The following is a 22,453-nucleotide window of genomic DNA, read 5'->3' on the forward strand; positions in this document are numbered from 1 at the left end:
GCAATCGCTTAATTTGTTATGTGAAGCAATCAGTAGATCTAGTTTGCAGAGCAATTGATAACCATAGATGGTAGATTTTTTTTACCTTAAAGTTCATGCAGTCTCGTATGCAACAGTCAATGCTTTGAGTGCAGCCCATTCAGACCACGCATCATCGCAGGGTGAGCACACGCTAAGCACCAGACATACCACTAACTCAATACACCATAGATAATCGCCACTTGGCCTTATTTAGGCAAAATTCAGTAGTCAAAAGACATTCTTACCAGTGCGGTCCCCCTGAACCACGCATCATTGTAGGCTCCACACAAACCGCCCCTACCTCAGTGCACCACAACTCATGAACCCTTTATGATAGAATATGTATTATTTCACATATAGTGCTCCTACCTTTGTACAGCAGAAGTCATAAACCGTTTACGTTTGAATATCTGTGTATGATATCCTGATTACTATTCTACTTGTTACCAACAGCAACGTAATAAAATGGAGTCGAGCACACATGCCCGTACCCCCTTCAACTATCTATCTGTGTCTGTGTATTTATTATGTTTGTAAAATGCTGCTCCAGCGCCAAACCACATTATATTTTGCTATAAATAGCGTATGCAAGCTTCTTACCTCTGCCAGTAACAAAAACTTAAATTATACAACTTTCTTTCGCTCATTCTACAAATACAAACATTTAAACTGGATCATTACAATACTGCACAAATAGTACTTTTATAAGTGTGTGCTATTGCTCGATTTCTTTTTAGCATATTATTGTAGCGCAAAGTCGACCCAAAACTATATCAGCAATTTACATGAGCACTGTATTTACAGTACATTTTCAGACACGCGTAGATTACGTAATTTCTCTACAATAACAGGATGTGGACGTGACTCTGAGGTTCGAACACTGATTTCAAGCACCACATTCGACAGTATACCCGAATGACCACATACGTATAAATATTAGCTGCCCTTCATGTGCCAAAAACTGCACCCTAAAGCTTTCATATCCCGGTATTACAACAGCTACAACACTCCACTGAATGTACAACAAACATTCATATTCGCAGAAATGAGTCATGTCCACCATCTTTTATGTGTGCAACTATGGATGAATATAGGGTCAGTGATACCCCATACCTTTCATGTTGGCCATGTTGGGGGACTTTACAGACATAATGACACATTTGCGTTTAAGGTGACGGCAGCACTACAACACGGATATCCGAATCAGTTGATTTCTCATGTAGCTTATGACGGAACCATGCCCATAGCTCTGGAGTCATCGTTCACAGCCTCGTGCTGTACTGCCATACGTTAGTCCAGCCCACTCCGCTTCCGCTTCCAGGAAAACACAACAACGCTACATGGACCAGATTTCCATTGTAGGGATTCTTTAGTTTGAGGTCTAGTTGTCAGAGCAGCACACACACACTCCCTCATGGCTGGTATAGATCCATACCACACCCATCCAGCACATGTGTGACAACACACGTGACCCTACCAATAAAAAGACGGGCGCACATACTCTACGCCATTTTAGAGTTGCTCCCATCGCAAGCACTGTGATGGCCCGTCCCGGTGGTTCAGACACCTCATGTAGGCCCGAACTACAGAACAGGGGGGCCCACCACCACATGCGCGGCCTCTTTGGTCACTTGGTTAGTGGTACCACAAGGAGTGAGCGGGTGAGCAACCTGCGATGATGATGGGAGCACGAGTATGTCCTTAGCTATAGCGATATCAAGACTCAGCACCATATGTGAGACTTCTTGGTGGCAGAGCGGGACTGCATGGTGTAGAAGGTGCCCTGTCCATGAAAAGGTGAGCAGTCAGGCCTGGGTGCACAGCGGAGGGAGTAGATGGGGTGTAGCAGACTGGATACAAAAAGGCGATGCAGCGATTTAGGCATACGCAGTCCTATATACCATATCTTATTGCATTTGTATTTTTTTTTCCATAGCAGGAAAGTTTTTATAGTCAGTCAAAAGTCCATCGCTCGTGATGATTGAAACCACGTGTATCACTGCGCACCACTTGTTTTCTATAACCGGATGGAAAACATTACTACTCTACTAATTCTTCATAAATCAAACCCATTAAATAAGTTGGAACTGTACAAATAGTTGTATTTTTAATGCGGGAGGGAAGGTGTGTAAAAGGGCAATGTTATTGTACTCCACATTAAGATAGTGGCAATTACCAATCATAACATCTTTCTTTTACTATCTTTTAGATGTAGAGCTTCAGGGTGCACTATGTCCCGGCACATGGTGGAAGACACACCAGTGACAGAAAGGTGAGCTGCGAATATTCTTTTCAGTCACTCTCTCACTTTCTCTCGCCTTTGATAAACAAATGACGCACCATCTTATCTTCCTTTTTATCTAACAGGTTGTGTTTCACAAAGTGGCGTCCCACCCTGCACCTCCAAAGCTCAACGTTTGAGGATTCTACGATGATGGTTGGCCATTGTAACAATGCATATGAAGGCTGCTTCGACACGTGGTGCCCTCTTTGAATCACACCAATGGCATATGGTGAGCAAAGTAGCTTGTTTCAGAAGCAACGAGAAGTCACCTGTTGGCGGGGTGAGTGGATACTGTGCAGCAACTTGAGTGCGTAGGAATGTACAATCACCCCCAGGCACTGGGAGTGGATAGGTGACAACAGTCAGGGTCCACAGGAAAGGGCACTCACCTCCGGACACTTTGAGTCAATGGGGTACAACAGTCCGGGTACGCAGTAATGAGAACTCACTGCTATGCAGTGGGAGTGCATGGGTATAGTACTCTGGGAGAAAAAGAGCGCACAGACACCTCCTTGCAGTCGAAGTTGATGTAATATAGTATCCTGAGTGTCTAAAGGCTTAACGCAGAAATATACGTGTGCACTTCTATGTACTCTGCTATTACTAACTCTATACTATCTTTCAGATCACTAAACTTGAGGGTGCATTATGAACCAAAAATGGTGAGCTACGAAGATTTTCTCCAGTATCAACACTATCTCTCCAGCGCAATCTATTACTTTCTCTCTCTCACACTTTCAATGTCATTTTTTCTCTCTCTCACATTATTTCTCTTTTCAAATTATGGACGTCGCTGTGCACTCTGCAGATAAATAAATTAAGGCTGAACTTAATACAGTCTGCGGTATAGAACTAAAGCAGACTTCAAGTTGTTAGCACTGCTGAAAACAGTGTTTCCAAAAGGTAAGCAGAGCAGCCTAGATATACAATGCCTCTAATTAAACAGGCTGCAAATAAACGATGTTGTCCTGCATAATGATGTGATTTTTCACCTAATTCTGTCTCATCTTTGAATCATTTTAAAGAACATACTGTAGATTTGACCCAGCAGGCACTTCCCTACAGACACCTCTTCAGCACGGGCCTATGAGAGGCGTGGGATGTATCAGGCACACAACACATGTGCGAATAAGCAATATTCCCAAGTGTTATGTTAATTTGTGATCTTTGACCTCATTCAGTCATTATGGCTGAGATACCCGCCACCCCCTCTCAACACAATCCCCAAGAATTGGGAAACCGGAAACAGTTCTGAACTTTTGGAAGGCGGGAGGGAGTTACCCTCCCGGCCGTATTTATTAAAATATGAAACAAAATTAAAAACATTAAAATAACAGTTTCATATCATGTACAATTTCATATCCACATTACGATGTTTTGGCTAACCTTAACACATTTCTAATACAAAGGTTCTCCTAGCCGATACTAACATCCTTACAAATGCATTTCAAATTGAAATTGTACATCCTAACGTTAAGGGCCAACGGCAAGGTCGTAACCGGTGTCAGATCCCTAAACCAGAACTCCCCCCTCACTTGTGAGGGGCGGCCGCACAGAGGACTGCACCTCATGTGCCATACCAATTTCCCTTGTCTTGACGGGGGCCCCTGTTAACTCGACGCCAACTACGTGGTCGTCCGAGGACTCGTGTGAGGTGTCTAGAAGGTAGCGTAGACCCCCCTCCCCACCCCACACAACTTACCACATCTGCCGTCGCAGATGTCCTGGCCCCGGGAAATTCCCAGGAGGGGCCCGTAGCCCCTCCTATCCAGAGAGGGGCCTTGACCGCCTTCCCTTTCCTTTAGGCGTCCCGTCCTTTAGAAGGGACCGCCTCCCCGTTGAGGGGCCAATGGCCACCTCCCCCCGGGCGCTCCCATCCGTAATGGGTGACGCCCCCCCCTAGGGATCTTCCAATGACTGCTCACCGATCATGACCTTACCGCCCGACCAAACAATAAATACGACAAGATTACTTATTAAAGAAAGAAAGGACATTTATACCCTAAGTAGATCAAGTATCAACTCTCTAAAAACATTACTGATCACTCTGATGCAAGTCTTTAATAAAGCATACTGCGAAGAATTATCCACTTTATTGCAACCGAATCACAAACTTTATTCAGAACAACCTGTAAGAAAACAACTACTACGTCAAATGACTTTATTCCAAAACAACTTGCTGTCTTCAGGGGCTGGTGGGTGGGTCAAAATTGGCTCTTCGTTCCGTCTCGAGCTCACGTGCAGCGAGGAGGTGCAGCTTCAGAGCACAGGAACAAGAGGATGCTTCCTTGGACTATCGCTCCTTTTATTCTTCTTTTGGGCGGGCGTAAACCCGCCTCCTCCCGCCTCCGGGGGCGTGGCTGACGGCTTCCGTGTCTAGGACAACCCACTCTTGGGCGGGAAAAAGCGCGCCCCGGCTACGCCGCTTTGGGCATACCAGCCGAGACGCGCCTCCCGCCCAAAATGGCTTCCCGGGGGGATCGGGGTACTCCACCATACGTTCGGGGGGACCGAGTGGTCGCCCCTTTCCATATGGCTGAGATACCCGCCACCCCCTCTCAACACAATCCCCAAGAATTGGGAAACCCGAAACAGTTCTGAACTTTTGGAAGGCGGGAGGGAGTTACCCTCCCGGCCGTATTTATTAAAATATGAAACAAAATTAAAAACATTAAAATAACAGTTTCATATCATGTACAATTTCATATCCACATTACGATGTTTTGGCTAACCTTAACACATTTCTAATACAAAGGTTCTCCTAGCCGATACTAACATCCTTACAAATGCATTTCAAATTGAAATTGTACATCCTAACGTTAAGGGCCAACGGCAAGGTCGTAACCGGTGTCAGATCCCTAAACCAGAACTCCCCCCTCACTTGTGAGGGGCGGCCGCACAGAGGACTGCACCTCATGTGCCATACCAATTTCCCTTGTCTTGACGGGGGCCCCTGTTAACTCGACGCCATCTACGTGGTCGTCCGAGGACTCGTGTGAGGTGTCTAGAAGGTAGCGTAGACCCCCCTCCCCACCCCACACAACTTACCACATCTGCCGTCGCAGATGTCCTGGCCCCGGGAAATTCCCAGGAGGGGCCCGTAGCCCCTCCTATCCAGGGAGGGGCCTTGACCGCCTTCCCTTTCCTTTAGGCGTCCCGTCCTTTAGAAGGGACCGCCTCCCCGTTGAGGGGCCAATGGCCACCTCCCCCCCCAGGCGCTCCCATCCGTAATGGGTGACGCCCCCCCCTAGGGATCTTCCAATGACTGCTCACCGATCATGACCTTACCGCCACAGGCCGGATAGTTGACCGGCTATCCGGACCCCCCACAAAACTCCTACCTAAAGGTCATGCTGTAAACTCCTTAACCAGGCTACGAGGTCTCCTATGAGTAAAGAATTCCCCACCCGGGACAAATGGACCCCATCCTCTGGGGTAACCACCACGGGGATCCGTTGGCCCTCGACGGGAGCCGGCGCGGGAGTCTCCGCTGGTCTGGGAGGGCTCGCCGGGGGAGCCTCCGGAACTGGGACCTCGTCCTCATTTGCCCCATTCCTGGCCCTCTTCCTTCTCCCGGCCGGGACCTCCACCGGGCTGGATCGTTTTGGCCTCCCCGCCCCGTCCCTGGCCGACATTTTCCTCTTCATCTCTGCCATGTCTTTCATCAACATCCGGAGCATTTGGTCGGTGCTGACCTTCTTTGCGACTCTTTTGCCCGGCATTTTCCCCACGTAGGTGGAAGGTCCTGGACTAGATTTGCAGTGCTAGAAGAGAAAAAAGAGAAATTACAAATTTCAAAATTGGCTCTTCGTTCCGTCTCGAGCTCACGTGCAGCGAGGAGGTGCAGCTTCAGAGCACAGGAACAAGAGGATGCTTCCTTGGACTATCGCTCCTTTTATTCTTCTTTTGGGCGGGCGTAAACCCGCCTCCTCCCGCCTCCGGGGGCGTGGCTGACGGCTTCCGTGTCTAGGACAACCCACTCTTGGGCGGGAAAAAGCGCGCCCCGGCTACGCCGCTTTGGGCATACCAGCCGAGACGCGCCTCCCGCCCAAAATGGCTTCCCGGGGGGATCGGGGTACTCCACCATACGTTCGGGGGGACCGAGTGGTCGCCCCTTTCCAATCTCTGTCTCATTTTAAATACCATCTATATCATAAGATAGGCCTGAGCCTACAAGCAGCACTCCCCTACAGAATCCTGTTGAGGGTGATTCTGTGGGAGAGGTAGGGTGCACTACCCTGAGTGTGCATGTGAGAAAAAACGACCTTGCCTTTTGTAAAGATGTAATCTCTCACCTCATTCAATCACATCGATATTAATTTTAAAGACTTATTTTAATTTTTGCTTTGCAGGTTACCTACGCTCCTACCATTGGAGTCCATCGCACATTTTGTTCATTATACTGTTATGTTAAAGTTACGTTTCTATTTACTTATTTTTGTTTTAATAAAAAAACTGAGTGTATTTCACAGAGTCTTTAGTTGCGATTAACTGTTCCTTTGGAAAATTTTAAAAAGTCCAGAACACTTGCTGTTTGGATTAGCAACATTGTTTGGTGAACTTGTGACCTGTGTGCTCAGTTAAGTGTTCCATGAATTGTTACTATGGTAACAGGCAGTAAGCAGTTTGGGGGTAGGGTTGAAAGGTACTGGCTGTACAGAAGCCGTTATATTTACCCAGGATCCTCAACATGACAGAGGCGAAAGCAAACTAAGACAACAGAACAATATGTACATTACGAGCAAAAGAAGTACACAACTCTTCTAATTAACCTCAAAAGAGGGCTCGAGGAATAACCACTGACGTTACAAAACCCCATGTACAATTTGCCTACGGTGCACCCAGCGCACATTTCTAGTATTTAAAAAAAAAAAAAATTATTTTCCTGGCCCAAGGGGTCCTTGTGGGAACCCCTAAGCAGGTCTAGAGGGTCAAAATATTTTTTACCTGCCCCCTTTATACGTTTGGAACACTTGTTCCATTAATTTCTTGATCTTAGCTTCTACCGAGGCACAAAACGTCTGCCAATACTTCCTTGTTTCGAATGTTGACAACCACTTGACAGCCAATTAGCATGCAGCCCGTGATCGGGACGGTGCGCTTAGAGTGCGCGCAAGATGCGCAGATCTACCGAGGCCATGGATATATTTATGTACTTTTAATTGTAATTTTCTCAGGAAATACTGATTGGATATACACCATTTAAGCAAAGGCATGAGTCTGAACCAAGGACTACCTCTTTGCCAAATTTGGTGTAATTCCGTTCAACAGTTCGGGCTGTAGCCACAATGAACGGTTCCTATGGAAAATTGCATGGGAAAAACATGTTTTGGGACCCCCTTTTTCTCAGCCCCTGCTTAAAAAATCACCCCGAGTCTTTCAGGATAGGAGCGGACCAGAGCGCCCCACTAGTTTTTAAAATTTCACGAAGATTCGACAACCGGCGCCAAAGTTATTCCAAATAGAATGTTGCAGATTTCCTATGGAAAATTGGTCCCAACTATAACTACTTACTGGCGACCGCCAGTAGGTAATATATATATATATATATATATATATATACAACAACAGCAATTTTTCCCCACAAACCACCGGCAAGGCAGCTGAGCAGAAAAACCACGCGAGTCCCAATCTTCATTTGGCAATGTTTAATAGAAAGGCAAGTTCATCAAATCTGATGCGTTTCGGGCGTCCGCCCTTGGTCACAGATCGTCAGGCAAGTAAAGGAACATCCCTTTTAAAGGGTCCATTGCACAAATTCAATTTACCATTTTTTTCTTTTTGCGACACCATGTGATTTGAAGCATTCAAACTGAGAACACACTACCTATACTCGACATAGCTAGTCTGTTTTCCAAACCATAATTTGATATATACATATATAAAGTTGGATAAAAGGAGGTATTAATGCATTATTTACATTTTGTTGCCCAAGTTTACACTGACATTTACATTTTTATAAAATTGTAAATTTTAGCGTTATTTTAGAGTTAAATATCAAACAACTGTTGTTGACGCCCATTTGTGGTGGCACATGATACCCGCATAAATGCGCTTGTATATTAGATTGCTAAAAGAGAACATAATATAACCAATGATCATATGTCACTGAAAAGTGCAATGCGCGTAGAAAAAGTGCAAATGTATGTGTGCGCCACCTAATCTGTGCAAACATAGCATATAAATAAATATAAATACTTATAAATGCTTTAAAATCATCTAGGGTTTCCAATTCATAAAACCTGATGTTAGACATATGAACACATTAGTATTAATTATATCATGGTCTGTTACAATCATTTAATTGGCTGCATAAATGCACCGAAAATGTGCCCATAACAATGGATCATAGTTGTTTGCCATATCTTCATTTGTGTAAATTTGAGTAAGGCAACAAGTTGCAACCACCCTTTTATAAATCACTCTTCATACATGATTCAAAACAAAGGAAACAGATTAAGGCATTAGTCTTAATGTCTATGTTCCAAAATTAAGATAGGAAAATAATGTGAATTCAATAACCAACTAAGAAAAAAATCCATTGTGCATGTGATGATAAAGAAAAGGGATAATCTACAGTATGTGTAATAAAATTCATAATGAAATTTTGAAAGGATAAGGCAGAAAAAGCAAACAATATTAGCCCATGAATGGAATACTAAACAGAGACTGGTTATAAGAAAACATATAAATCTTCCGTTGTGTTCAATCCATTGGGAAATTTGCTGTCTAACTCGATGATGAATTGTGACTCTAGTCTTCTGAGCATTTTTTCCCTATCGCCACCCCGTCTAGGTTTGGGGACAGAAGCAATAACACAATACTCCAAGCATTGCAAGTCGTTGTTATGTATCGCTTTAAAATGTCTGGCAATGGGATATGTGCCATCGTTATTCACGATGGCCCGTAAATGCTGGAGTATTCAGGCATGCACCTGTAGCTTAGTGCTGCCCACATATCTGAGGCCACAGGTGCATTGCAGAATGTAGACAGCAAAGTCCGTTTTGCAATTGAAAATGCCCTTGATGTTTGTGGCATTAGGACTGAACGGTGTCAAATACTGGGAAGTATTTTTACCAAATTTACATGCTCTGCAAGTTGAGCAACGCTTAAATCCCAGCCGGGATTTCAACCAGTCATCTTGTTTTGCTAACTCAGGGAATTCGTGAGTGATTTGAGTTTTAAAGGAGGGTCCCCTCCGATAAGTCACCACAGGGTTGTCTGGAAGCCTGGGGGCCAGAACCAAATCTGTTTTTAAGACAGGCCAGCGCTGTTTCATGATGGACTTAATTTGTCTGGCCTGTTTACTGTACCCGGTAATAAGTCTGGGAGTTTGTTCCTCCCTTGAATCAGTTGGTACATTTGATTCATTGTTAATAAACAAGGATTCTCGGGATCTAGCATTGGTTTTCTGGATGGCAGTTTTTAAGACTGACTCTTTATATCCCCTACATCTAAATCTATCTAATGCTTCATTTGTACAGACATGTAGATCAGACTCACTGCTACAAATTCGTTTTAACCTGAGTAGCTCCCCAAATGGAATATTGTCAATAGTGTGTCTTGGATGTGAACTGCTGGCATGTAGAATGTTATTGCCAGCAGTTTTCTTTCTATGTACTTTGGTGACAAGACGGCCGTCTTTAATGTATAATTTAACATCTAAGAATTCAGCTTCATGGGTACTAACATTTGAAGTGAATCTCAGATTCTCTTGATTGTTATTAATGCAGGCAAGGAAATGATTGACACTTTCCAAATTCCCCCTCCAGAGAATAAAGACATTGTCTATAAATCTTATCCACTGTATGACATGTTTGTGGTACATTGCGCCATGGGTGCGCAGGAGGACTTGTTCCTCCCACCAGCCCACGTGCAAGCACGCGTAGCTGGGGGAGAAACAGGCCCCCATCGCAACACCTTGTTTTGTATGTAGATGTTGTTACCAAATAAAAAGAAATTGTTGTTTAAATACCAACCAGTAAGTTCCAAAATCATCTTGTTGTGCATGTAACATTCAATAGGTCTCTTCCCAAGGAAATGTTCTAATGCGGTCAGGCCTGTTGTGTGCACAATGCTAGTGTAGAGCGACTCTATGTCGAGTGTGACCAACAGAAGATTGTCGCTCCTCTCTTACATAGGTTGGTAATCCCTTTACTAAGTCCTGTAGGAAATAGTCAATATATTCAGTAACATGCTCTACCATTCCACCAATGGCCGAAATAATCATGTGATCAAGGCACTTTGGTGCTGAAACGCGTAAAGGCTGACTGAGCACATTATTATAAACTGATTTTGTGCACTGAATTGCGGTTCGTGCTCCTGTTGTTTGCTGTATCGCAAACGCCGGCTGTCAGAGGAGTTGCTGCAATACACACATATATATATACATATATATATATATATATATATATATATATTACCTACTGGCGATCGCCAGTAGGTAGTTATAGTTAGGATTGGCTACCGTAGGAAATCCGCAACATTCTATTGGGAATAACTTTGGCGCTGATTGAGGGATCTGCCTGTAATTTTCCTTAAATTTGCCTCGTTGCGCTCCACTCTTTCCCTGGGAGTTTCGGGGGGATTTGTGAAGTGGGGGCTGAGAAAAAAGGGGGGTTCCCATAACGTGTTTTCCCCATGTTAATTTCCATAGGACGGTCTGACAAGTCTACAGCCTGAACCGCTGAACAGAATTAGGGCAAACTTGGCAAAATTGTAGGGACTGGTACGCAGATGTGACTTTGCTATATTTGCTGAAAATTGCTCCAGTGGTTTTCTGAAAATTAACTTCAAAAACACATATATATCTATAGGCGCGCTCCGAGCGCTCACGGGTGCGCGTACCTGGGAGCGCACCCGGTGCGCTACAGAAGGTGCGAGCGGAAAGCTGATTGGCTGTCGGGTGTCTGTCAACATTCTAAACAGTCCGGAGAGTCCGCCATCTTGTGTCTCGGTAGAATCGAGACACAAGAGGTGAAAAAAGAAAGGGGGATATAATTAAAAGGGGGCAGAGTAGACACCCCTGACCCCCTAGGTTTTCTGAGGGGGGCCTAGAAGGACCCTGAAGGGCAAAAAAAGTTTTGTTTTTTTAAAAACTTTTTCGCGGGGTAAGCGCTGGGTGCGTTCCCGAGTACGCTCTCCTGTTTAGTGGTAAGTTAGCTCTGAAAAGAGCTGTTGTGTTCATTGTGTGTTTTTCAGGTACCAATGAAGAGTTTTATATTCAAGAGGAAAACTCTATTCCCCTCATCTGTAAAATGCACACCATCTATCCTATAGATGTCTTCCATGTTGTAACGCAAATTGTTGTGGTAAATGGAACCCATGGCATAGTCTCTGAGGTAAGCAGAAACATATTTATTTACATGTTTCCTTGCTTTTCAATCTGTGGACAAAATTGGTTGGAGCAGTTCCATTTTTGCCCTTGGCATATATTAGAAACTACCAAGGCAGTTTTTGGAAAAAGTGACATCAATTGCCCAAAGATGTCCTTTAAAAGCATTTCCAGACCTACCCCAGTCAAAGTGCCTAAGTCATTTCCACCACAGTGCAGAACTTTCAAAGTTAATATTAACGCTGTCATTGACATCCATATTCTTTTTAAATTTCTTGCTGTAAATAGTAGAATAAAAAATCACGGAATTTATCGTTTTTAGTCATAGATAATATTAAAGTAGCTTTATCAAGTATTAAATTCCCCTTACAAATTAACAACTCAACTTTTAGAAAGCAGTAGAAGAGATAATGCTGTGTAAATGTCACACCAGAAATAGAACACCAAAAATTCCTCACAAATGTACCTCAAAGAGTACTATCACAAAATGGCTGTGTTTCCCTCTCATTAGAGAACCATTTCATTAGTAGAAAACCAATGAAACTTCATCACACACAAATTCAAAACCAAAGAAACATTTTAATTGGTTGTAAATTTCAAAAGCTAATTGGCTCTTGAGTGTCTGTAAACATTCCAAATGGTCTGCATAGTCTGCCATCTTGTGACTCAAGAACAGAGACACAAGAGGTGAAAAATAAATGGGGAAATAAGTAAAAAGTGGCAGAATAGACACCCTCTGACCCCCTAGGTTTTCTTAGGGGGGCCTAGAAGGACCCTGACAGGCAAAAACACATTAAAAAAAATAAATTAGCGGGGTAAGCGGGGTAAGCGCTCGGTGCGCTCTCCGGTACGCACACCGTGAGCGCACCGGGAAAACATGTAAGAAAAAATATATATACATTTAACAAATGTTTTAAAATATATATATATATATATATAATTAATTGTTGTAAAACACAGCTAACAAAAAAAAAATAATCGTAGGTTACTAAGTTGATATACAAACGAATTAGCTTTTAAAAAAACTATGAAATTCACTGAAAAAGCCATAGGTTTCACAAACGCTATAACGTTTGAAATTCACTAAAAAAACATAGGTTTCACAATCGTTACACTTAGAAATCAGCTTTTAAAAAACCTTTGAAATTCACTGAAAAAACCATAGGTTTCACACCAGTTATAGTTAGCTGAACAGTTTACTCATACTAAACCATTGAAATTCCCACGTTATAGTTAGTTGGACTCACTATAACTCGAGCACCCGCAATCCACTGCTGATGATGTCACGTATTACATCATTCATGACATGGTCAGTGACATCACTGATGACATCACTGATGACATCTCAAATGACATCACTGATGACATCATCCAGTGAATGTGTGTTCCTGTAAAGTTAAAATGTGTCTAACATATTGAAGAATGAGTGTATGTATGAATGTCTGGATGAAGGATTTAGTAGGTGTGTGACTGACTATATGAGTGAATGATTACATGTGTCTAACTGAATGCATTGGTTAGTGACTAAACTGTCTGAATCTGTGCATCATTATGTCTGTTGTTGTGTAAGCTGCTGCATGTGTTGATCAGTAGCTATTTGAGTGGCTATATGGGTTATTGATTGGTTGCCCAAGTATTTGAATGGGAGACTGAGTGTGTGTGTGTGTGGCTGGGAGGTGTGTGACTCTGTGCATAGATGTGTGACCAGTCGATTCACCAGGTATATGGGTTCAAGAGTGCATATAGAAACAGCTGTATGGGCGGTTGACTGTGTGCATGGGTGTGTTGCTGAGTGAATGGATATATCAGTGCTACATGTCCATGTAAGTACATATATAAAACACAGTGCATGTGAGAGTTGGCATATATAAATGACTAAACATCAGAGCCTGTGATTGCGTAAGTGACTGTATGGATCAATGTGTACTTGTATTAGTGATTGTAAAAGAGAGTAAGTATGTGTTAGTATATATTTGAATAAGTAAGGTTTAGTGTGTATACGTTTGTAGTTGAGGAAATGGGAGTGTGATTGATTCTTTGCATAACTGACTAGGTGTTTGAGTAACTTTGTGGATGAGTGTCAGCATGTTAGTGTTTGTATAGGTGAATGAGTGGATATGATAGTGTTGTATTGATGAGTGTCTGAATGTATGAGTGATTGTATGGGTGAATGAGTGGATGTGTGTGTAGACCTAGGAATCAGTGAGTGCGTATGTAGTTACTGGTATGGGTGTGTGTTAGACCTGTCTGCTTCTGGGGATACTCTAACCATTATTATTTATTTTTGTCCCCCTTAGCCTCCCAGAGTTTCTATTTTTATTTTTACATATGTCCATCAGGATTTTTCAGTGCTGTCAGGGGGCTAGGTGTTCCTTGGCTATGACGCCATTTTTCCCTCATAACCTGTGAGGCCTAGTCAGGCCCCTTGAAAATCTAGGGACATCCAGAAACCTAAAATGGTGTCCACCAACTGCCATAACGGACACTACTGGAGGACAGGCCCATAGGCTAACATAGGGAACTTTCTAGAAACCACCAGAGACTTCTGCAGGTCTCAGGCCACCCTATATAAGGCCAGTGACCAGCAGCCATTTTGTGCTGACCCAAGAGTGGAGGAGTGAGGCAGTGGTGAGAGGAGGTGGACGCACTGAGAGCAGCTAGTTTGTCTTGGAGGCAGACAGTCACTTCAGAGGGACGTTCCCCCTTCAGCCTCTGACCAATCCCTCCCCATACATCAACTACTAAGAAGAAAAGCAACCTGCGTGTGAAGGAAGACCCTTCTTAATCTGAGCCCCAGTGAACCCTGTCAGGGAGCTCTTAGTAGAGGATTTCCCACACTTCCAATTTCACCTACCAGCCTTGGAGAGGTGCTGTGAGCCCCGCGTTGTGGCCGGTGTCCCTTGATGCGCTGTGGAGAAGACGCGTCTCTGTGGAGCCCTAGCAGCCTGGGGGACGAGTGCGCAGCTCGAGAGTATACCTTCCCTGGAGCCAGGTGAGGGAAGTGACTGCGTGAGAGGAGCGGCGCTGTTCTGGCCGTCTGCGGGACCCCGGGGGCACCAGCCGCATCATCGTGGAGACCCCAAGGGTTGGGAAGTAAGAAAGCGCTACTGCGCATGATCCAGGCGCGTCCGCTTCTGAAACCAGGAGGGGCCTAGGATCGGGCAGGCCAGGAGTATAGCGTCGGCCCTGTGAGCGAGGGCCTCGCGCATGCCCCGAGGATCAGCGCGACTCAAGGAAATAGGCGGGAGCGGAGGCGGAGCTGTCAAGGAGCTCCGCGCATGCCCAGGAGTTCAGCGCGACCATCGGGTTGTGTGAGGAGGCGCCGGAAGGGTTCCCTGAGCGCCGCGACTGCTGAGAGAATCCCCCTCGCTCGAGCGCTAACTGGAGGAGCCGGCGCGAGCGAGAGGGAGAAGGCAAAGAGTTGACTGCCGGTAGCGGGTGCCGGGTGCACGTGAACCCGCCCTCGAACCGTCCTGCTTCCTCGGACAGAAGGCCGGCTGTGAGAGAGATTCCCCTCAGTCACTGCCAGCCTGGACTGCGGTGGAGCTGCCCGATTGAGCCTGACACGTGGAGGCTTGGGGAGTAGCGCCTCCCTGATGCAGTAAGGAGTGTGTGGGGCAGGTGGGGTGAGGTAGCCGGTAGGGCCTAATCTCCTTCAGTCATAACAAGAGGGAGAGTCCCTAGGAGAACTGTTTGAGAGGGAGAGGAGGGGCGCTAGAGCGTGGTGTAACAGATCCAACACCCTGACTGTCTTTTTCACCTGTATTTGAGGAAGCTATCCCTAAAAAGTGCTGGCTCTGGGAAAAGTAAGCTATTGTGATAGAGCCTGAGAGAAGGAGCACGTGCCAAAGTGGTGTTGAGGGTTCTGGTAAATTAAAAGAGGTATAAGCCCTAATTAAAATGGCTGAGACAACTGTTGGCATCTGGGAACTGGAACCACTCATTGAATGTGATCCCTGATAATGAGTAGTAGTGTGAGGAGGTAAAATCTAGAGCCCTTCTCTAGAGTGTAATCTAATTAATACTGAAATCTGAGGAAATGTACCATAGATATTGATTATTGATTCAAAGTTAACCAACCTGAGAGTGTATACTGATTTAATGACATTAGTACTGTATTGTTGAAATTGGCTGTTTAATTGCTTAGCAATTCAAATGAGATAGTTACTGATCTAAAGTGACTTGAAAGGTTCTAAGCTATTTTATATTGTGAGAACAGAGAGTAAATTATTTTTATATAAAGCAGTACGTATTTTCACACATTTTTGGTGTAGTGTTTTCTTTTTGAGTGCTATTGCGTGGAATTACTTTTGGGTGGTCTGCAACCTTTACACTGTGCCTCTGAATGTTAGTCTTGCCCTAGGCCAGGCTACCCTAATTCCAACAGTGTGTCATTAATTTCAGGAATAGTAGTTTGTATTTAACACTGGGTGTATCAAAGGTTAGATTAGAGTGTAAGGAGATGCATCGTATTATCACATGAATGATGTCATCAGTGATGTCATCATTGATGTCATTTGAGATGTCATCAGTGATGTCATCAGTGATGTTACTGACCATGTCATGAATGATGGAATATGTGACATCATCAGCAGTGGATTGCGGGCGCGCGAGTTATAGTGAGTGGTTTTGTATTAGTAACTGTTCAGCTAACTATAACTGGTGTGAAAACTATGGTTTTTTCAGTGAATATATATATATATATATATATATATTTCTTTTTTTAACTTTCTGGGTTTCTTGGAATGGAATTTTCATTACATATATATATATGAACAGCACAAATCCAACTCCCACGAAAACTCCATGGCAGAAGGCACGGACTCGAAGTGTTAAAATTCAGCATACATTTATTGAGCAAGGTTGCCCTCAATCCCAGAGTCAAAGATATGCGTTTCAGCTTTCAGGAAGCCTTTGTCAGTCTGTTTTGGCACCAAAATACAAACAAATTAAAGAGCCTTTCCCATTGGATCATAAAGTAGACATAGAAAACATATTATAGTGTATGTGGTCAGTGTGTAAACCAAATTGCTACTTATCCAGTTGCACTACAGCTAAAAGCCCAGCATTGTTGCAGATAAAATATTAGCAGCAGCTGCCACAAGATCAAAGTCTGTATCACTTGTGGCCCTGGCAAAGGCAAATGTCAATGCATCAAATGATGACAGTCAGCATTAGTAAGATGAAAATACAGCACAAACCTTCAGTGATGTCATTTGAGATGTCATCATTGATGTCATCAGTGATGTCACTGACCATGTCATGAATGATGTAATATGTGACATCATCTGCAGTGGATTGCGGGTACGCGATATATAGTTAGTGCAACTAACTATATATGTGAATTTCAGTGGTTTTGTGTGAGTAAAATAAGGTTTTGTAAATGCTAATTCCTAACTATATATGGTCTATAACCCATGGTTTTTTCCGTGAATTTTCAAGGTTTTGTAAATGCTAATTCCTAACTATATATGGTCTATAACCTATGGTTTTTTCAGTGAATTTCAATGGTTTTTTAATAGCAAATATCAAAAGCTTTAAAATGTCAGGTACGTGGTAGGTAAAAACATTTTCGTGTTTTAAAGATCGCTCTGGGCAACCGTGGAACTCGGACGCTTGACTGCTAGGGCATGGGCCCCATTCCCAAAAGAGTCCCCTCAGCCTTGAAGATTCTACAACAGTCACCGGGACCCCCGACTCCCGTAGACTTCCGGTGGGGAGCGACTGCCATGATTGCTCGCGGAATGGCCACAACGTAGCCACGAGATGGTGGTGCTCTCATGCTGACACCAGCGTCAGTCTGAAACATCCAGAAACACTGTAGACTACCAATTCGAACACTTCCGGTGGAGCCCCAACGTGACCCGGTAGAGAAGAACTTGCCCTCCCCTCTTTGACTGATGATTCTTATTTATTTATAATTACATTTATTAAGCGCGCAGCTACCCGGAGGTTTCCCGGCGCTAAGGCAAACTGAACAGTGTGAGGGAGGGAGGGACGTCAAACCATAACATTAGGTGTTGAAAAGCCAAGTTTTTATTCCCTTACGGAATTTCAGAAGGCACAATTCAGAGCGCAGAGATTGGGGAAGAGAGTTCCATAAGGAGGGGGCCAGCAGGGAAAACGAACGTCCTCCCATTTTGGCTCTGTTGATGCGTGGAATCTTAAACTTATTCTGCGTCGAGGACCTAAGTGTACGGGGGGGATATATTGCTGCACCAGAGCAGAGAGATAGCGAGGGGCTCTACCAGTCATGATTTTATGCATGTAGCAAAGTGCTTTGAAGTTGACTCTGTTCTCAATTCGCAACCAGTGCAGGTTCCGCATATGGTGAGTGACCGAGGATCTGGCAGGAAGGTGACAGATAAGGCGGACTGCCATATTCTGTACCACCTGGTACTTCCTGGTTACTTCTTTGGCGGCACCTAGGAGAAGGATGTTCCCATAGTCCAGGCGTGAGATGACAAGAGCCTGGACTACGGTCCTCAGGGTGTCTGTAGGCAGCATCCAGGTGATCTTTCTCAGCCACCTGATGATGGTTGTACAGGTGGCGGAGACTTTCACAGCTTGTTGTTTGAAAGTAAGTTGGTTGTCGAAGAGAACCCCAAGATTGCGTGCAGACACTGATGGAATGGGTAGAGGACCCATCTCCGGTGGCCAATGGTGAGGGCCCCAGAGAGAAGTATCTGGGCCAAACAGGAGCAGTTCTGTTTTATCCCCGTTTAGTTTTAGTTTGTGCTTCAGCATCCAATCCGATATCTGTTTCAGCCCGATTTGAAGAGAGGAGGAGGGAAGGTTTTTATTGGTGGAAAGTGAGTAGATGACTTGAGTGTCATCAGCGTAGGAATAGATTGTGAGGCCAGCTTGTGCCGCCAGAAAAGCAAGAGGCCTCACGTACAGGTTAAAGAAAAGGGGGCTGAGGATAGACCCCTGGGGAACACCGTGAGTGGAGGGGAGAATAGATGAAACAGATGTGGAAGAGAAAACTTGGAACGTGCGATCAGAAAGAAAATTAGCGATCCAGGCCAGGGCGGAGCCACCGACACCAACAGCCTCCAAGGTGGATAATAAGATGGAATGGGAGACGGTGTCAAATGCGGCACTCAAATCAAGCAAGATGAGTGCCACCGTCTCACCATTATCCACCTGGCATCTGATGGTCTCTGACACGCCAAGGAGAGTGGTCTCCGTGGAGAAACCAGCCCTGAACCCGGATTGAGAACCATGGAGAAGATCGGAGGATTCAACAAAGGAGTTAAGCAAGAAATTAACGTGTTTCTCCAGAATCTTGGAAAAACATGAAAGCAAAGAAATAGGGCGAAAATTGGAGGGATTATTGGGGTCTGCGTTGGATTTTTTAAGTAATGGGACCACCATAGCGTGCTTCCATTCATTTGGGACAATCGCTTCTGTGAGCGAAGCGTTCAGGACATCTAAAATAATGTGGAGTAGGGCTGGGTCAAGAGAACTCAGAACTTGGGGGGGCATAGGGTCAAGGGGGGAGCCAGATTTGATGTCCTGGAGATACTTTTTTAGAAGCGCGGGGGAAATAGGATCCCAAACGAGAAGTGGGGTAGTGATAGGCAAAGAGCAGGGAATAGTAACAGGAGGAGAGTTGCGTAGATCTTGAGCAGAGTGAGTTGAAGCGGCGGAAGTAGAATCAAAAATGGCATAGATCTTGTCAACTTTTTCAAGAAAGAAGTTGGCTAGGGCGTTACACTGGGCAGTGTCTAGACAAGGATCCTGAGGTACAGAGGAAGCACCTGAGAGCTCCTTGACTATTTTAAACAGGGCCTTGGGTCTATTTTGGGCTGTACGTATAGTGCTGGTGGCAAAGTTAGCTCTGGCGGTGTCACATGCCGCATGGTAGATTTTGAGAGCGGACTTATATTTAGCTTTGTGATCAGGGTTGTAATTTGAACGCCAAATCCGTTCCAATTTTTTGCAGTTGGACTTTTCGAGGCGGAGGGCGTCGTTAAACCAGGGTGCTGGGGGGTGATGAACTTGAGATTTATTTTTTTGGGTAGGGAGACAGGAGTCCAAAGCAGTAGTTAGCCATGATCTAACAGCAGGTAGCTCTTTAATAGTCATGTTGGAAATCGTAGGTTTGGAATTGGCGAGGAGAGAGTTTAATTTATTTAGATCTAAACGTTTCCAGTTCCTGCTAGCTTTGTGAGGTGGGTCTGGCCTAGAGGAGTCGGCTACGCACGTTTTAATTGAGAAATTAACAATAAAATGATCTGACCAGAGGACAGGTGTAGAAGATTGATAGGAGATGCCAGTCAGGTTGGAAATGATGGGATCTAAGAGATTACCGGCCTTATGAGTAGGGTCGGAATTGAGAAGATGTAAGTCTAGGGCTTCAAGGTCCTGTATGAGGCGTTTAGCAATGGCACAAGAGGCAGAATTGAAATGGATATTTAAATCACCAACAATAGTGAAGTTGGTAGATTGTGCTAAAAAAGGGGCGATAAGTTCAGGAAGTGAAGCAGCCCAGCAGCTAGCTGAGCCTGGCGGGCGGTAAATCAAGGTGCCGGTTAGGGTAAACTGAGGAGAGAGAGTTAATTTAAACAAACCAGCTTCACAGTTTGGAAAGTCAAGGTCTTCCCATTTGCAAGAGAATTCTCTCTTGAAGATAATGGCAATTCCCCCGCCGTCTTTAAGTACTCGATTTCGCCCCACATAGGTGTAGTCATTGGGGAGAGCCATGGCGATATCCGGGCCAGAGCTATCATTGAGCCAGGTTTCAGTGACAAACATGGCAGCAGGACTAGCTGTCTCCAGGAGGTCATAGATATCTCTCTTGTGTTTTGAGAGATATCGACAGTTAATGCTGATGAAGCTAAGAGCGGGGGAGGAATTGTGCAAAGTGGGAGGAAGGGTGCGCTTAGGGGAGGGAAAATTCCAAAACGCGGATGACATGCTGTCAGTACATGAATCAAGGGAGTCCAGGGCAAGGGAGCAGTAGGAACAGGATATGGGAGCATTTTGGCAGTTCAGAACAGAATGCGAGGGGCATAGTGGTCCCCGCAGCCGCAGTAGGGCGGAACGTGAATAGGAGGTATGAAAAAGGGCAGAGGGGCTGGGCCCTGGGCCCGTGCTGGCGCGGACGGGTGCAGACGGGCAGGACTTTGGCACGACTTTGGCGCGAAGTCGGCGCTCCCGCTGCGCTCGTCCGCCATTGTGGCATTAAGTACACCGAGAGAGATAACCACTACACCGCTAACGTGCCAATTGGGGAGCAGGGCGGAAGTGAGGAAGAAGGGCGGAAGTCAGAGTGCGCTCGTGTGGCCACCGCCGCTGCAAACGGCACAAGCCGCGGCGGATCGGTGCCAGGAGCGTAGAAAGATAACAAATGCGGATGCTAGTATTGGTAAGGGCGTTGCGCCAATAGGTGGCGATCAATTATACACGTTGCGCCAGAAGCGGCGATCAGAAGAGGTGATAATGCGTTATTAAAATCAACACAAAGTAACACAAAGCAAAGCGCTGAAAAGCGCTCACTCCAACAAGAAATAGTGCATTAAAAGTTATAAAATCACAGGTAACACACAAAGCCTCTGCAGCCTCTCGTACCAGCAGTCAGCTCTGAACAAACACCAAAGCTGGATTTAAGTAGTGCCTTCTATTCCAACCACTACACCGCTAACCTGCCAATTGGGGAGCAGGGCGGAAGTGAGGAAGAAGGGCGGAAGTCAGAGTGCGCTCGTGTGGCCACCGCCGCTGCAAACGGCACAAGCCGTGGCGGATCGGTACCAGGAGCGTAGAAAGATAACAAATGCGGATGCTAGTATTGGTAAGGGCGTTGCGCCAATAGGTGGCGATCAATTATACACGTTGCGCCAGAAGCGGCGATCAGAAGAGGTGATAATGCGTTATTAAAATCAATACAAAGTAACACAAAGCAAAGCGCTGAAAAGCGCTCACTCCAACAAGAAATAGTGCATTAAAAGTTATAAAATCACAGGTAACACACGAAGCCTCTGCAGCCTCTCGTACCAGCAGTCAGCTCTGAACAAACACCAAAGCTGGATTTAAGTAGTGCCTTCTATTCCAACCACTAAACCGCTAACCTGCCAATTGGGGAGCAGGGCAGAAGTGAGGAAGAAGGGCGGAAGTCAGAGTGCGCTCGTGTGGCCACCACCGCTGCAAACGGCACAAGCCGTGGCGGATCGGTACCAGGAGCGTAGAAAGATAACAAATGCGGATGCTAGTATTGGTAAGGGCGTTGCGCCAATAGGTGGCGATCAATTATACACCTTGCGCCAGAAGCGGCAATCAGAAGAGGTGATAATGCGTTATTAAAATCAACACAAAGTAACACAAAGCAAAGCGCTGAAAAGCGCTCACTCCAACAAGAAATAGTGCATTAAAAGTTATAAAATCACAGGTAACACACGAAGCCTCTGCAGCCTCTCGTACCAGCAGTCAGTTCTGAACAAACACCAAAGCTGGATTTAAGTAGTGCCTTCTATTCCAACCACTACACCGCTAACCTGCCAATTGGGGAGCAGGGCGGAAGTGAGGAAGAAGGGCGGAAGTCAGAGTGCGCTCGTGTGGCCACTGCCGCTGCAAACGGCACAAGCCGTGGCGGATCGGTACCAGGAGCGTAGAAAGATAACAAATGCGGATGCTAGTATTGGTAAGGGCGTTGCGCCAATAGGTGGCGATCAATTATACACATTGCGCCAGAAGCGGCGATCAGAAGAGGTGATAATGCGTTATTAAAATCAACACAAAGTAACACAAAGCAAAGCGCTGAAAAGCGCTCACTCCAACAAGAAATAGTGCATTAAAAGTTATAAAATCACAGG

The sequence above is a fragment of the Lissotriton vulgaris genome, chromosome 6, assembly GCF_964263255.1.
Source record: "Lissotriton vulgaris chromosome 6, aLisVul1.2, whole genome shotgun sequence".
NCBI lineage: Eukaryota > Metazoa > Chordata > Amphibia > Caudata > Salamandridae > Lissotriton > Lissotriton vulgaris.